Here is a 15,445-nt window from a genome sequence, read left to right on the forward strand (position 1 = left end):
GAGTCTGGAATTATTTCTTTATGATTATTTGGATGTCGTGGATGTTTGTTGTAATTTTTCCTGTGATATCTCTGATAATATTGATTTTGGTCTCCTCTCTTATTTTGTTAGTTTCTCTTGCCAGTGGTCTGTCAGTCTTATTGATTTTTTTCTTAAAAACAGTTGTTGGTTTTATTAATTTTATTTATAATTTTCTCAGTCTCTATCTCATTTATTTCAGCTCTTACGTAAGTTATCTCTGTCTAGCAACTTTAGGTTCATTTTTTTCTTGTTTCTCTAGCAGTTTTATTTGTATCATAAGATTGTTTACTTGGTGTCTGTTTTCTTGATATGTGCACTGAGAGCAATACATTTGCCCCTCAGGACTGCTTTTGCTGGGTCCCATAGGTTTCTCTGTGATGTTTCTTCATTTTCACTGAATTGTAAGAACTTTTAAATTTCTTCTTTAACTTCTTCTGTGACCCATGTATTGTTCAACTTAGTTCAGTTTAATTTCCATGTGTTAAAGTTTTTTCTACTTTATGCCTTGTTATTTAGAACAAGTTTGATTCCACTATGGTCAGATAGAGTACAGTGTATTATGTCGATCCTCTTGTATTTGCTTAAATTCCTTGTATGAACTAAGAAATGATCTATTGTAGAAAAAGTGAAGGGGTTGGCAAGAGTTAGACCCTGCTGGTGTGAATGCCTCTAATTGTAGCTACTCAGGAGGCTCAGATCTGTGTATTCAGGTTCAATGCCAGACCAGGCAGGAAAGTTCATGAGGCTTTTCTGGGGTTGTTCAGCACCACACCCTGCCTCATGTCTGAGGTTGTTCACCATCTTTGCCACCATGGGCTGGGCTGGGATGCTTATGCAAGCCGGTATGGAGAGGTGCTCCACCCCACCACGAGTCAGGTGTTAACAAGTGCTGCTGCCTCAGGCTGGGCTAAGCTGCTTATGTGGGCCAGTAGGGAGAGGCACAAACCGCCATGGGTCTGGAGCTGTTCACTGCAGCTGTCCCTGCCACAGTTATTACTGCTGCCCCAGGCTGGTCTGGGTTGTTCCTGTGGGCTAGTGCCAAGAGGCATTGTGCCCAGAGTCTGGGTGGTTTGCCACTACTGCCAGCTGCTGCTGCTGCTCCAGGTTAGGCTAGGCTGTTTACACCAGCAGGACAGAGGTGCCACACTGCGAGTTTAGGGTCGTTCGCCACTGCTGACAGCTGTTGCTGCTCCTGCCTGGGTTGGGCTGCTTGCACCAGCCAGGCAGAGGTGCCATGCCAGGGTGGGTGAGGGGAATCTTCATGCAGGCTCTGTCTTCTGAGATTTTGGTTTGTATTTTCTGGGTTGGCACTGGACCTTGGGAGTCTTCTGGGAGCCTTGGGATGCTCGCCAGTGTGTGGGCATTGGAGGGTCCAGAGCCAGGCCACTTAAGCAATCTGGCACAAAGCTCCACCACTTAAGCTGCTCAGCGGGGAGCCCCATCACCAACAAGGGGTAGGGGAAGGGTCTTCCCTCTTTACTGTCTGTGTAGGTTTTTCCCTTTTCTTTTTCACTTTCTGTATCTCTCTGAGTAATCGCATTTTTTTTGTGGGTCACTTGCAGAAACGGAGCATTAAAATCCAAACACTGTATTTCCTTGGGGAGAGCTGTGGTGTTTTCTTGCTGTTCCATTGCCATCTTGACCCCTTCCCTTCAGGTGGAGTTTTTCTTTTTTTTTAATTATTTTATTTTATTTGTGAACATACTGTACAGAGGGGTTACAATTACATGGGCAGGATAATGCGTACATTTCTTACCAAGCATTGCAGCCTCCTCCTTTGTTTACCCTTCACATCCCTTCCCAGCCTCCCACCTCCCCCCTCAATCCCAATCCTTCTCCCCCTTCTCCCCCCACCCCCCGCACCGACATTGTAAAGCTCGTTTTGGACATGACAACTTGTACTTCTCATTGTTGCAACAGGTCCACCTGTATCCTTAAATGACTTGTTTTTCCCCATCTCCTCCACAAGTTATACTGACATCAAATATAGTGAAAGCAGGGGTTATACTATGGGGGAGGGACATACAAAGCAACAAAGAGATAATCTTATAAATGTGTTAGAAACACATGCATGAAAGAAAAAAACATTAAAATACATATCTAAGGGTTCATTTTCCTAACATCACATTATCTGACCTTTTCCACTTGACTCATACATATACTAGATATTGCAAATAAGGGAAACCATGGGGCCTATGTTTCTTTGGGCCTGGCTTACTTCACTTAATATAATTTTTTCCAAGTTTTTCCATTTCCTAACAAATGGGGCAATGTCATTCTTTCTGATGGAGGCATAGAATTCCATTGTGTATATATACCACATTTTCTTGATCCATTCATCTACTGAGGGGCATCTGGGTTGGTTCCATATCTTAGCTATGGTAAATAATGCTGCAATAAATATAGTTGTGCTGGTAGTTTTAGTGTGGTCTTGTTTGTAATCATTTGGGTAAATGCCCAAATGTGGGATTGCTGGGTCATAGGGGAGCTCTGTGTGAAGTCTTTTGAGGAACCTCCATACTGCTTTCCAAAGTGGTTGAACAAGTTTACAATCCCACCAATAATAAAGTAAGGTGTGGAGATTTTCTTAGGTGGCCGGTGAGCCTTGGTTAACAAACGATAGGTCCATAAAAGAATATGTTGTAAAGCATGCAGATTATAGTTAGACATTTCTGTTAATATAGCCTTCCCAAATTTAGGAACCAAAGGGGGTGGTCTACCCTAAAGTATTTCAAAGGGATAAATCCTTTAACATAAGGGCTACATCTTCCTCGAAGGAAAGCAAAGTGGAGGAGGCTAACCTAGCTATGGACAGTCTCTGTATTTAATTTAGTTAGTTTCTTTGAGGGCATATTCATTCTTTCTAATGCCTTGAACTCTGAGTTCTATAAATGGATTGTAACTTCCAATTTATTCCTAGAGTGTTAGTTAATAATTGAGAACTTGGGCCATGAATGCAGGGCTATCTTTGGACCCCACAGTTAAGGGTAAGCCAAATCAAGGAATTATTACACACCTTAGCTCAGCCTGAAAAAGTGTCCACTATTACTAACAGATACCAACACCCATACTTTCCAAGCTTTACCTCTGTGAAATCCACTTTCCCAAATTCACCATCTGAGGTTCCTCACATATGAATTCTTTCCATAGTTTCCACCTTTTCAGCATTTACCTGTTGGAAATTACCTACACACCTTACAAAGTATTGTCACGCTAAGGCACCACTGGTTTTCAGAGCAGTTTAGTGGACTCAGGAAATTTACCAGGGTACAAATATCTACACGTAAACTGACAGAAAGCTTGAGCCTGTATGCTTTTTTCACAAGTTCAGTGTCAACATTTGCACACTTATTACAACTGTTTTTGCTTCTTCCTTTAATTTTAACGACTAGTAGCTCTAGAGATCCCACTGGTTTTAGAGTGATCTCCCAAGCTACCTGATCAGCTCAGATGTTTCCCTGTATCTTAGGGTCTCTAGTTTCTTTAACTCCTGTACAGTACTCTGAACCTTGGAGACTTCTTCTATTTTATTCTCCGACTTTTCTCTCAAACTTGCTTTCAAAATCCCACTCTCCTTCTCAATGTGCTCCTTAAACTGTAACTGATTTGGCTGGGTCACAGGAGTGTTACTTTGACTGGACAACTGCTGCTCCTTCTTATCACACCTTTGCTTGCTCTTCAGCTCCTCCCTTAAGTTCACAAAGGTACTATTGCGAGGTATTTTTTCCTACCTCCACCTGTTCCATTGGGACACGATGCTTCTGTATTACATTTATGGTGAAGATCTCAGCAGTCTTTTGGGGCTTTTACTCTAGTAGTTTCTCTTTCTAGTTTTCCACTTCAGTGTATTTTTGTGACAGATCTTTCAACTGTTTGTTTAGCTCTACTGATTTTCTTCCTAATGCTCTTTCTCTTTCCCCAGTATTCTCTATCAGAGCATGTGGCCCTTTAACTCTTTCTGAAGAGTAACAATCTCTTTCTCGATCCTGATATTTTCCTGTTCACTTTTCTTGGCGTCATCTATGACAGCACTTCCCCATCTTCTCTGCTAACTACTCTTCCCTTCTCTCTCTGTTGCTTGGAATTTCTTTTTTTTTTTTGGGGGGGGGGGTCCGGTCATGGGGCCTGAACTCTGGGCCTGGGCACTGTCCCTCAGCTCTTGAGCTCAAGGCTAGCGCTCTACCACTTGAGCCACAGCGTCACTTCCGGCTTTTTTCTTATGTGGTGCTGAGGAATCGAACCCAGGGCCTTGAGCATGCAAGGCAAGCGCTCTACCACTGAGCCACCTCCCCAGCCCGTTGCTTGGAATTTCTGGTGACAACTTTCAAAGCTTATAATCGACATGTACTTCAGCCTAATACATTTTTTATATCAGTTCCAACTCATTTTTCATGTCCACGATTTCTTAATGCAACATCAGGATCTCTTCTTGGCTTCACTTCTGGTTAGCAAGGATGGCAGTATTGCTCTCTTGTGCTTCTGTCGGCCTGTGGTCCCCTAATTTGCCTCATACTCATCCAGGCTAATGTATTTGAATTTCATTTGATTCTGAGTGTTTTCTAGGTTCCTTTGAGGATTTTCTTCTAATTTTTCACTCTCACAAGTTTATATCTTCAAACCTTTTCTTCACGTCAAATAATTCTCTCTGTTTTCTCCAATGTGCTCTTCTATGTGCTTTCAACTACTTGGTTGGTTTTGACTGGCACATAATGGAGATTCAGTCTTTTATAAGCCTGTGTTTTGAGATAGAAATGTGTGGATTTTTCTTTGCCACATTTCTTCTTAAGTTCAGTGGGCTGTTTTTTAAATTGAACACGGTTGGAATTCAGAGCCCAAACTCCTTTGCATGTTACTCCAGAGATATGAACACATTTTCCAGGTGGTTAATGTGATTACATAAACTGTCATTTTCTATCTTTCTCCTCCTTGGATATTCCTTTTCCCAATGTCCATTTTGCTTGCAATAAGCACACTGATCTAGTCCTAGAGGTTCCCTACTGCCATTTGCAAATTAATTGCACTGTCTTGGCCAAGGGTTTCTTGATCCCTATTCTGGTGCTCCTATCAAAACTCAACCCCCTTTCTTAGAGTCTTTTTTATCCAGGGTATCTCTGTTATCAAACACCTACTGGGCAACCTCAAAACCTTCTAAATTTTGAAGCTTTTTTTCTAATATCTGGGGCTGACTGGGTAACAAAGGCCATATTTAGGGCTCTTTGATTCTCCAAAACTTCAAGATCTATAGGCCTATATGTCCTATAGGCTTCTGGGAGAAGTTCCAGAAAAGCATTAGGGTACTCACTGGGGAACTGTACCATCTCACCCATCTTAGATTGATGGCTTGGCTTTCTAACCACTGAGGTATCCCTGCTAATCAAACCTAGCAATAATAGGTAAGCACTTCCATACCTGAATCACTGTTAGTCTCAGCTTGGGTAAGTCTGTGGAAAGACTTGCTCCAAATGGTCTAGTTAATAGTGGGGCTACTGTCTGGTCCAAGGACTACTTTCAAGTCACCAAGCAGGATTCACTCCCTTTTCTACCAGGTGAAAAGCACCTGTAAAATTTGCTGAAACTCATTGCAGATGTGCTTGTGTGTGAAAATTACTGTCTCTAATGAAATAATGAACCCCTGGTTTTTCTGAAAAGGATGGAGTGTGCTGTTTCCGTTATACAGGTCACTAGTTGCAAAGGGAACATATATTAAAAAGGGGGCCTGCCTACCATCTCTTCCATGCTCCTGTCTCAAGGGTAATAATGGTAACATAGCACATTGTACCACCTCAGGCTGGTAAAAGTAACCACTTTTGGTATGGGAGGACTTAACATTACAGGTGCTGGTGGTAAAGAATAGGAGAGAGAGTACATCAATGCATCTGCCTCTGAGGGACTCTATAAACCTTGGGGAGAATATTTTTTGGATATAGGAACTTTAGGCCTTGTTCTCCCATCTTGAGAAAAGGAGTAAACAGAGGTGCATTCAGGAAACAGAACTATCAGCATACACAAACATACCAATAGCCACAGACACTTAACTTATATGTCCCATACCTCTCAATGTTGACCTCAACAGGAGGTCCCAGATGACAGAGAGAATGTCCCAGATTGCCTCTTGAGGAGGCCGCAGATGAACCCTGGAAAATGTCACATATGTCCTCCCTAGGAGGCCCTAGATAATCTCTCATGGAGGTTCCAAATGGTTCCCCAAGGAAGTGTCAGAAGACCTCCAAAGGAGGTCCCAGATGTCCTCTCAATGAGGCTGAGATTACCTCTCAAATAGCTCCCAGATGGCCACTCAAGGAGGCCATATATTAACCCCAGAGGAGGGTCCAGATAATCCTCTTGAGAAAATAACAGATGACCTCCAGAAAGGGTCCTATATGGTTTCTGAAGGAAGTCCCAGATGATTTTTGAAGACAGTCATACATTTCTCATCAAGGTAACCCAAGCTGACCTCCCAAAGAAGTTCCAGATGACCTCAGGAGGTGGTCCTAGATTGCCTCTTAAGGAAGCCCCAAAGACGGCTTTTGAAGATGTCTCAGGTTGCCTCCTGTGAAAGCCCCAGATGACCTCTGGAGAAAGTCCAAGATGGCCCCTGGAGAAGGCCCCAGATGAACTCCAGGGTAGGTTACAGATGGCTTCTCAAGGAAGTCGCAGATGTACTCTTGATGGGGTTCCAGATGGCTTCCCAAGGAAGCCCTACATGACCTCTCAAGCCACAAATGACCTCCAGATCGGGTCCCCAAAACAGGCTGGCAAGCTTTCCCAGATGCACCCTTAGAGGGACCTAAATGATTTTTTCAATGTTGATCCTCCGGCGACAAACACTCGAGGTAGATTCTTAACCCTGAGAGTTGACACTTTCACCTATGGGGATTTTTCCCTGGGGCCAAGGCCTGATGCTATCCAAATTGATTATCTTGACGGGGTTTCCGAAAATTAGGAACTTTGTAGTTCAAGAGAATCCTTCGAGACACATTTAATATAATAAATGTTCTCCAAACCACCAACCCCCAAAATTATGATATCCAAAGCTCCAAACAGCAAAAGGCAAGCCTTTTCCCCCCCTTCCCTTTGTCTCTCCTTGGCTACAGAACTATACATCCTTCGATGTTTTTCCATTTTTCCCTTCTACCAGTTCCTTTTTCTCTTCAGGCCTCTCCACTCTCCACAGGTCTGAACTGCTTTGCTTGGGTCGTCAGTTGCCATCCTTCACCTCCTGCCCCCCCCTCAACTTCCTCTCCTCCAAGGTCTTTCCCCTTCTGCTATCACACCACTTCCTTCCAGGACCTTCCCCTTTTTCTCTTTCCTTTTATTGCTCTGAACAAGTAGCCTATATAAAATCTTCTCTACACCAACTGCCTAACAGTTTTCAACTGTCACATCCAAAACTGCCCACAGCCCAATTACTTCTTAACAGCTCAACATGTGATGATTAATACACCAGCCCCTCCCACAGAATGCCCCACCTTCTTTGGTGGCATACTTTGTCCTCTCCAGCTGGCCAGGAGATGGTGTCTGGCTGATTATCGGACCCTATAGATTATCGTGGCCCTGCTGATTATTACAGTATCCTCCTTGTGAACTAGTAGCAATTGAAATTGGAAATTTAATTGTAATATTACAAACTCGTTGTGACATCACAAACCCATTTTGACATCATCTTCAGCACGACATCACAAACCCATTGTGACAATATTGTCATTGTGACATCATGATTCCATTGTGACATCTCAAATCTATTTTGACCTCTTAGGTCCTTTGAAAAATCCATGCCCTTTTCAACAGCCCAGTCCCTTTGTGTACCCATATCCTTGTTGTTAACTGACAATTGAGATCAGACATGCCATTATAACATCAAAAAGTGTTTGTGACATCCTCAACAATGTGACATCACATTTTTATTATGAGAGCATCAGCTCATTGTGGTATCACCAAAATCAATGCCATAATCACATTATGACAACAATTCTCATTGTGACATCATAGACACATTGTGAATGCCTATTCTGTGATTTCATTGTATTTCAAATGTGGCATGAGAGTTGATATCAGAAACACATTTTTGTGCCTACATAACCATTTTGACATAATAATCACTTTTTGATATCACAGTGCCATTGTGATATCAGTAACAAAATGTAATATCCCAAACATCTCCTGTCCTAACTTTTGTGACCTGTTACCATTGTGATATCTTAGACCTTTTGCCCTCATAATTTTCCAACCTCATATTTCATGTATGACATGAGATATCAGAAATCCACTGACATCATGACCATTGTGACATCACACTGACAGATGTCATGATCATCGTGTCACATTGTGACATCACAAAAGTTTTGATGTCACAATTAGTTGGTGATGCCATACAGGTAAGGGGTCATAGTAGGTCTATGATGTCACAATTGGTTGGTGATATCCAAATGACATAAAGGATCTCATTTGTCATGAAATCACAGAGAATATGAGTTCACGTATGGACTGTGGTATCTACAAAAGCATGTGTTGTTGCAAATGTGTTGTCCTAAGAGGATTATGATGTCACAGTGTGACACAATGGTCATGATGTCTGTCAGTATGATGTCACAATGGTCATGATGTCACAGTGGATTTCTGATATCACATATCATAACTGAAAAATTGTAAGGTTATAAACAGTTTATGAGCTCATAAAGAGCCTAAAACATCACAATTGGAGCACTCACAAGACTTATGAGGACAGTGTGGTCACACAGGCATCAAAGATGGCCCTGAGAAGAAGTTGAGTTGGCACAGCCTGATTTGTTTCAGTGTGTAAACAGCTTGTGGAAGCTTAGGTGCATGATAAGGTGTAACCTTTACAGTCATTGGTTGGTTCCATTTCCTCCCCTCCCACGCAGTCTTTTGCTTTAAAAAGGGCTTACTCTGTGTTAATAAATGAGTCCCTGCTTGACTTGAATCCCCGCTGTGTCTGATTGTCTCTTAGGCTAAGGGAGGCTGGGGAACGGGCCAGCAGCTGCACTTACAATTCCTTGGACCCTGTCCATCTTTTGTGGGACAAAGGAAGACCTGATATCTGGCTCTCCACATGGGGCTCGAAAAGAAAAGATACCAGCTGAGACTAAGCACTCTCTCAGGGTAAGTGAAACCCTTAGTATGGGTAATGCTATTTCACAGAAGAAGGAGGAGGAGGCAACATTAGGCCTAGAGGGAATAAAGGAGGACTTGGGAAGTGAGAAGGAAATGGAATGGGTCAAATTCCACTGAGAATGCATCAAAACATGCACAGTGGAAGTCAAAACGAGCGTGAAAGTTACCCCCTATGACTCGGGTGCCCTTGACGGTGCTAGGTCCCCACACTATTCCCCTGATTGGAGGTGGGGAGGTAAGGGGCCCTATGGGACCTGCAAGACCTGGACCCCTACCAACCTTCTATAGAGGGGCCAAGGGCTAGGAAATAACCTACTTGGACTCCTGACATTTAAGGGAAGTGCCACACAGGAGTCCGGACCTTAGGCCACAGGATTCACTTCCCCAAGCTTATCCAGTCAATCTGGCACCAGGAAGTAATATGCCCTTGGAATGGTATCCATGGGAAGCTAAGGATCTGAAAGAGCTCCACAAGGCAGTGGTGGAGGATGGCCCAAACTCCCCTTGGGCCCAGACCCTATTACATGACATTGCTTATCACCTGTGTGTCTGGTGGGATGTGGCCAAAGCCCTCCTCACCAGTTCTCAGTTTATTAAATGGTGTGCCTTCTTTAAGGAGGAATGCAGAGTGCAGGTGGAGATTAACCGGCAGGCTCAACCCGCAATACCTATTAATTATGCCATGTTAACAGGGACAGGGAAAAGGTACTCCGCTGGCATCCAACAGGCCACAATACCTGGACAGTACTGTGACCAGGTGAGATGGGCAAGACTTGTTGCATGGTACAAACTGGATGATGGGCCCACTGAATCCCCCATAGCAGGAGTGAGACAAAAACCTAGGGAGCCTCTAGCTGAGTTTAGACTGAATCCAACAGAGTATTAACCACAAGCTGCTGGCAGGGAACCTCCAAGATCATTTTGTAAAGTTGCTGGTTTGGGAAGGGATGAATGCAGACCACTGCATGGCCTGCGGAGGATTTAGGGAGAGTTCCATGAGCAGATGGGTGGTGGCCTCGCAGGATGTGGGAATGCAACAGCACCAGTCCCAATCATAACCTTTAGCTTTACAGGCTCAGACATCTGCAATGACTGAGCCTATTACCCAGGTGCTGGCAGCCTAAGGCTGAAGAACCCAAAAACCATCGGGGAGAGGGACTTGTTTTAAATGCGGTCAAGAGGGGCACTTTAAGAGGGACTGCTCCCAACAATCCCCCTGCCAAATGGCCCAGGGGTCCAAACCACCCCTACACCCTGCTCCAGGTGCAGGAAGGGTACCATTGGAAAAAGGATTGTCGATCCAAATTTGATGTAAATAGGAAGCCCTTAAACTAGGAGAGGGGCATCCTCCAGCCCCATTAACTCAAGGAGGAACCCCCTCTGCTGTGAGGCCCAGGCAGCCTCATGGCAGGATGACCCAGGTCCATAGAACCATGCCCCTGGAGGAAGGACTCCGCCTTAAAATGACTATTTTCATAGGTGGGAAGCAGTTTCCCTGCCTAATTGTCATGGGGGCAGATCGAACCATACTCAGGGAGGAGGAAGTGCCCTTGGACTGGAAGCTTGCACCCAGGACCCCAATATTGGGGGTAGAGGGCAACTCCCAGTCCAAAGAGATGGTTGCCCTTATGAAATGGACTAGCCCAGATGGAGAACAGGGAAAGATATACCCTTTAGTGGCAAAAACCTCACCGCCAATTTACTTGGGCAAGACATGCTATGATAAATGGATGCCGTGGTCACTACAGACCATCAAGCATCCTATGATGATATTCTGGATGGAGAAGAAGCACAAAGGCTAAAATTCTAGAAGAGTTAAGGAAAAGGATTTTTAAGGTTCATAATTACAGAGAAGAACATAGGGGATCCGCTCAGGTGCACCCCCAATCATAAAGGCCACTGCTCTCGAGTACCTCCCCATTAAGTGGAAACCCAGAGCCCTATCTGGGTGGAGAAGTGGCCATTGACCAAACCTAAACTTGTACCCCTCCACTTTTTGGTGAAGGAACAGATAAACCTTGGGCACGTATGTCCTTCTATTAGTCCTTGGAACACACCCGTATCTGTTATTCAAAAGGCCTTCTGGGGCTTGGCATATACTCCAAGATATAAGTAAGGTAAATGAAAGGATGGAGTTAGTAGGAACGCCCCTAAGAGGCATGCCCTGGACTCCCACTCTACCTTCAGAATATACCTTAGTTGTGATTGATATTAAAGATTGTTTTTTTTTCTATCACCTGCATCCAGATGACTGCGAGAAGTTTGCTTTCTCCATCCCTTCTCTTAATTTTTCCCAGCCTGATCGGAGGTTTGAATGGACGGTGCTACCACAGAGAATAGCCAATAGCCCGGACTTTTGCCAACAATACTTGGCCACACTTTTAGGGCCTGTGCTGGGTTCAGATACCTCCCTTGCCTATGCCTACATGGATGATATAATTCAGGGGCACCAAGACCCGGGGCACCTGGAGGGCTTCTGGCCAAGGTTCTTACCATATTAAAAATGGGGGTTTACCATAGCCCTCAATAAAATTCAAAAGGTACCTCCTTTTAAGGTGCTTGTGTCCCATCTTACCTTGACTCAGGCCAGCTCCATTAAGCCTTTGCTGGACATTCTAGCCTCTCTGACCTTAACCCAACTTCAGAGACTTTTAGGGGAAATCAGTTGGCTGTTGGCATGGGTTCCTCTCCCTAAAGATAGTCTTGTGCCTTATATGCTCTACTAAAAGACAGAATGCCCCAAGAAGTTATTACAATTTCAGACAGTCATCGGGCAATACTTTTGCAGTTCCAAAAAGCCCTGGATGAAGTTTACCGGAAGGGGTATTCTATTTTTGAGCCCATTTTCCTTTGGTGGTTTGCAGGTGTTACATTGATTTCTGTAGTTTTAACTCAAAGGGGGGAGCCATTAGAGTGGTTCATACTCCACTGGGGGGCACAACTCGGGTGTACTCTCAGGCAGGCCAACTTGCAGATGCTATTGTCAAGGGAAGGACCCCAGCCCAAAGGCATTATGGCCTCGACCCTCACTACATTGTTTTTCCTTTTTGGATGGTAGAAGTTGATTGGCTCACTCGAGGCAATGCTCATCTTGATCTATTTGTGGAGGGATTCCTAGGCCAAAGTAACTGCCATTATGGGCCATCCAAATGGACTGTCATGTTATGGTGACTTCCTCTCAAAATGCCTTCTCTATTTTCTCCTACAACTCTTCCTGGTGCCCTCCATGTTTTTACTGACGGAGGTAAAGCAGTCTCTGCCTATGCAGCCTTTGAGGAGCAACAAAAGACCCCGAGCCAACAAAGATTTCAACCTTGTCAAGGGTTAGCACAATATAAAGAAATGCTGGCTATAATTATGGCCCTTCAGGTCATTCAAAAACCCTTTAATTTGTATTTCTGATATTCTATATATTATTAACTCGTTCCTCCATATTCCTCAGGCATATATTAAGCTGGGTGAAAACCCTATTTCCCCTGTTATGGTTACCCTTAAGGGTCTATTAGAAGGGCGAGGAGCCCCTATTCATATTCAACATTTGAGAAGGCATTCAAAACTTCCTGTGTTTTTATCCCTAGGCAATAATTCTGCAGACCAGTTAGCTACAGGCCCACAAGTATTAACGTTACAAGAGGCTACCTGTTTGCATGATTTCACCCACTTAACTGGAGAGGTCTTGAACATAGATTTCCTCAGATTCCTGTAAAGGACCTCAAAAGGATAGTACATACCTGCAAAACATGTCAGCCCTTCTTAAAAGTACCCCCGTTACAACCACCAGTGGTAAATCCCAGAGGCCTTAATCTTAGCAAACAGACATTGCTCATTTTCTAGCCTTTGGTAAGTTTAAATATATCTATGTCTGTATAGATACCTACTCAGGAGCATGCTGGCCCACAGCACATACAGGAGAAAGACTTAAACATTCACAAGAACATTTTCTTCAATGCTCTGCCACCTTGGGTCTACCAGCACAAGTTAAAACAGATAATGGACCCTCTTTTGTTAATAAAGCAATGTCAGAGTTTTTCAACAAATGGCACATTAATCATACTACAGGATTTCCCTATAATCCCCAAGGCCAAGCAATTATAGAAAGAAATCACCAATGTCTTAAGGAGCAATTATTAAAACAAAAAGTGGGAGTTAGCCCCCATATACAGTTACAGATACCTTTGTTTGCCATTAACATTTTAAGTTTTCCAAAAAGGGCATCTGAATCCATATTTCAGAAGCACAGGGGACAACTAAACCCTAAGCCCCAAGTGAAATTCAGGTGGAAGGACCCACTGACAAAAACAATGGAGAGGACCTGACCTGCTAGTTACCATGGACAGGGGATTTGGATACATTTTTCCCACAGAGGTGATAGCCTCCATTTGGATCCCTGCCAGGAACCTTAAAGTTTTTCCCATTTCCTCTATATGGGAGGAAGCCTAAGTGTAAACTAACCAACAAGGATAGAAAAATGGCTATGGTGGCAGAGGCTTGTGTTTAAAGAAGGGAAAGCAAGAAAGATAACTAACCATTCTCAAGGGCAATCAACCCTTGAGAAGCTCTTGTGTTCTCTTACAATTGCAGATGGTGATACTCCAGCTGTTGGCTCTTCTGACCCTCCCAGCCCTGGCAATGGCTACGGAATCCATCAACCTCAATGGGTGACCTGGACAGTGATCAGCGCTGGCAATGCAGACATAGCTCCACAAGAGAAGCTGTCCCTTCGACCTGGTGGCTTGACCTTCATTTTGATCACCACCTTATGTCATTACATATGGACCATTTAATATTTCTGTAGGAACTATTTATTTTAATGCTACCTGCTCTAATATTCCTTTTACAAGCCCCACCTCTGGACTCTGAAATGGCAAAGACTGCTATCCCATCCCTGACTGTTAAAGGACTGCTAATGACATTGCTTGGCCTGGGAATGCTTTTGCTGATGCTTTTTCTATGCCTTCCTTGCATTATATGTGCACTGCAAACCTCTTATGAGTTTAGATAGCCAGTTATAAGTTTCCCCCAAGAGGAACTGCAGCCAGATTTGGGTAAGTAGGGGTGCCAGTCTGACCAACTTAAGACAGGGCCTTCAGCTTTGCTCTGAAGAAGTTCCCGATGAATGGTAAGACAGACAAGACGATCCACCCAACCTAAGACAGGCGGGTTCCCTTCTTTCAACAAAGACGGGGTGTTAGGGGCCGACAGTAATGCTGAAAGGTCATCTTGACTCCTGTACGTGCTTGAAGGTACAAACAAAGAACTGGCTTACTTGAAAGACACCAGGTACCCGGAATTGCTTTGCTATGTCTGCAGAGCTTGTTTTAAATTTTCCTTGTTTCTCTAGACTATAGTAGAATGGCCTGAGAGTGGGGACCCACAAGGATGTACCGTGTTGCATGTGTGGAATTCCCAATACCCAACCTGCTCCCATGTTCTGAAGAGGACGAGATAATGACTGTTCTATATACCCCGAAATTAATCAAACTGCTTCAGACATTTCTAACTGCAGCGGGACTGCTGTTTATTACTGTGCTAGTTGGGGATGTGAGGTAACTGGGACGGGCTCTTGTATAACACACAAGAGCCCTATCCCTGTCTGGCGAATCTCGCCCCCTAGACTTGCCTCAAACTCCTTGCATAGCCAATGCTATTCTCTCCAATGTAATCCTGTGAAAATAACCTTTACAGAGGAGAGGAAAAGGATAACTAACTGAGAGGTGTATCTGCCATTAAAACAAAAAGGGGAAATCTGTAGGGCACCCAGGCAGCAAAGATGGCCCTGAGAGGAAGTTGATTGAGCAGAGCCTGATTTGTATAAACAGCTTGTGGAAGCTTAGGTACATAAGAAGGTGTGACCTTTACAGTAAATGATTGGTTCCATTTCCTCTCCTCCCACGCAGTGTTTTGCTTTAAATAGGTCTTGCTCTATGTTAATAAACGAGTTCCTTCTTGACTTGACTCCCCGCATCTGATTGTCTCATGGGCTAAGGGAGGCTGGGGAACGGGTGAGCAGCCGCAATTAGCTTTCCTCGGACCTTGTCCAGCTTTCATGGGATGGATGAAGACCCGACAGAAGAGGGCAGGTTTGTGATGTCACAGTGTGTTAGTGATATCACCATGACACTGTGATGTCACAAAGTAATTGTGATGCCATATATTTATGAGATCACGATGGTTTTCTGATATCAACCCAAATGCCACATTTGAAATAGAATGAACTAAGAGAATAGGCATTTACAATGTGTCTATAACATCACAATGACAATTTAATGTCATAATGCTATGAGGTTATTGA

This window comes from Dipodomys spectabilis, unplaced genomic scaffold (assembly GCF_019054845.1).
Source record: "Dipodomys spectabilis isolate Male_0828 unplaced genomic scaffold, ASM1905484v1 ptg000300l, whole genome shotgun sequence".
Classification (NCBI taxonomy): Eukaryota; Metazoa; Chordata; class Mammalia; order Rodentia; family Heteromyidae; genus Dipodomys; species Dipodomys spectabilis.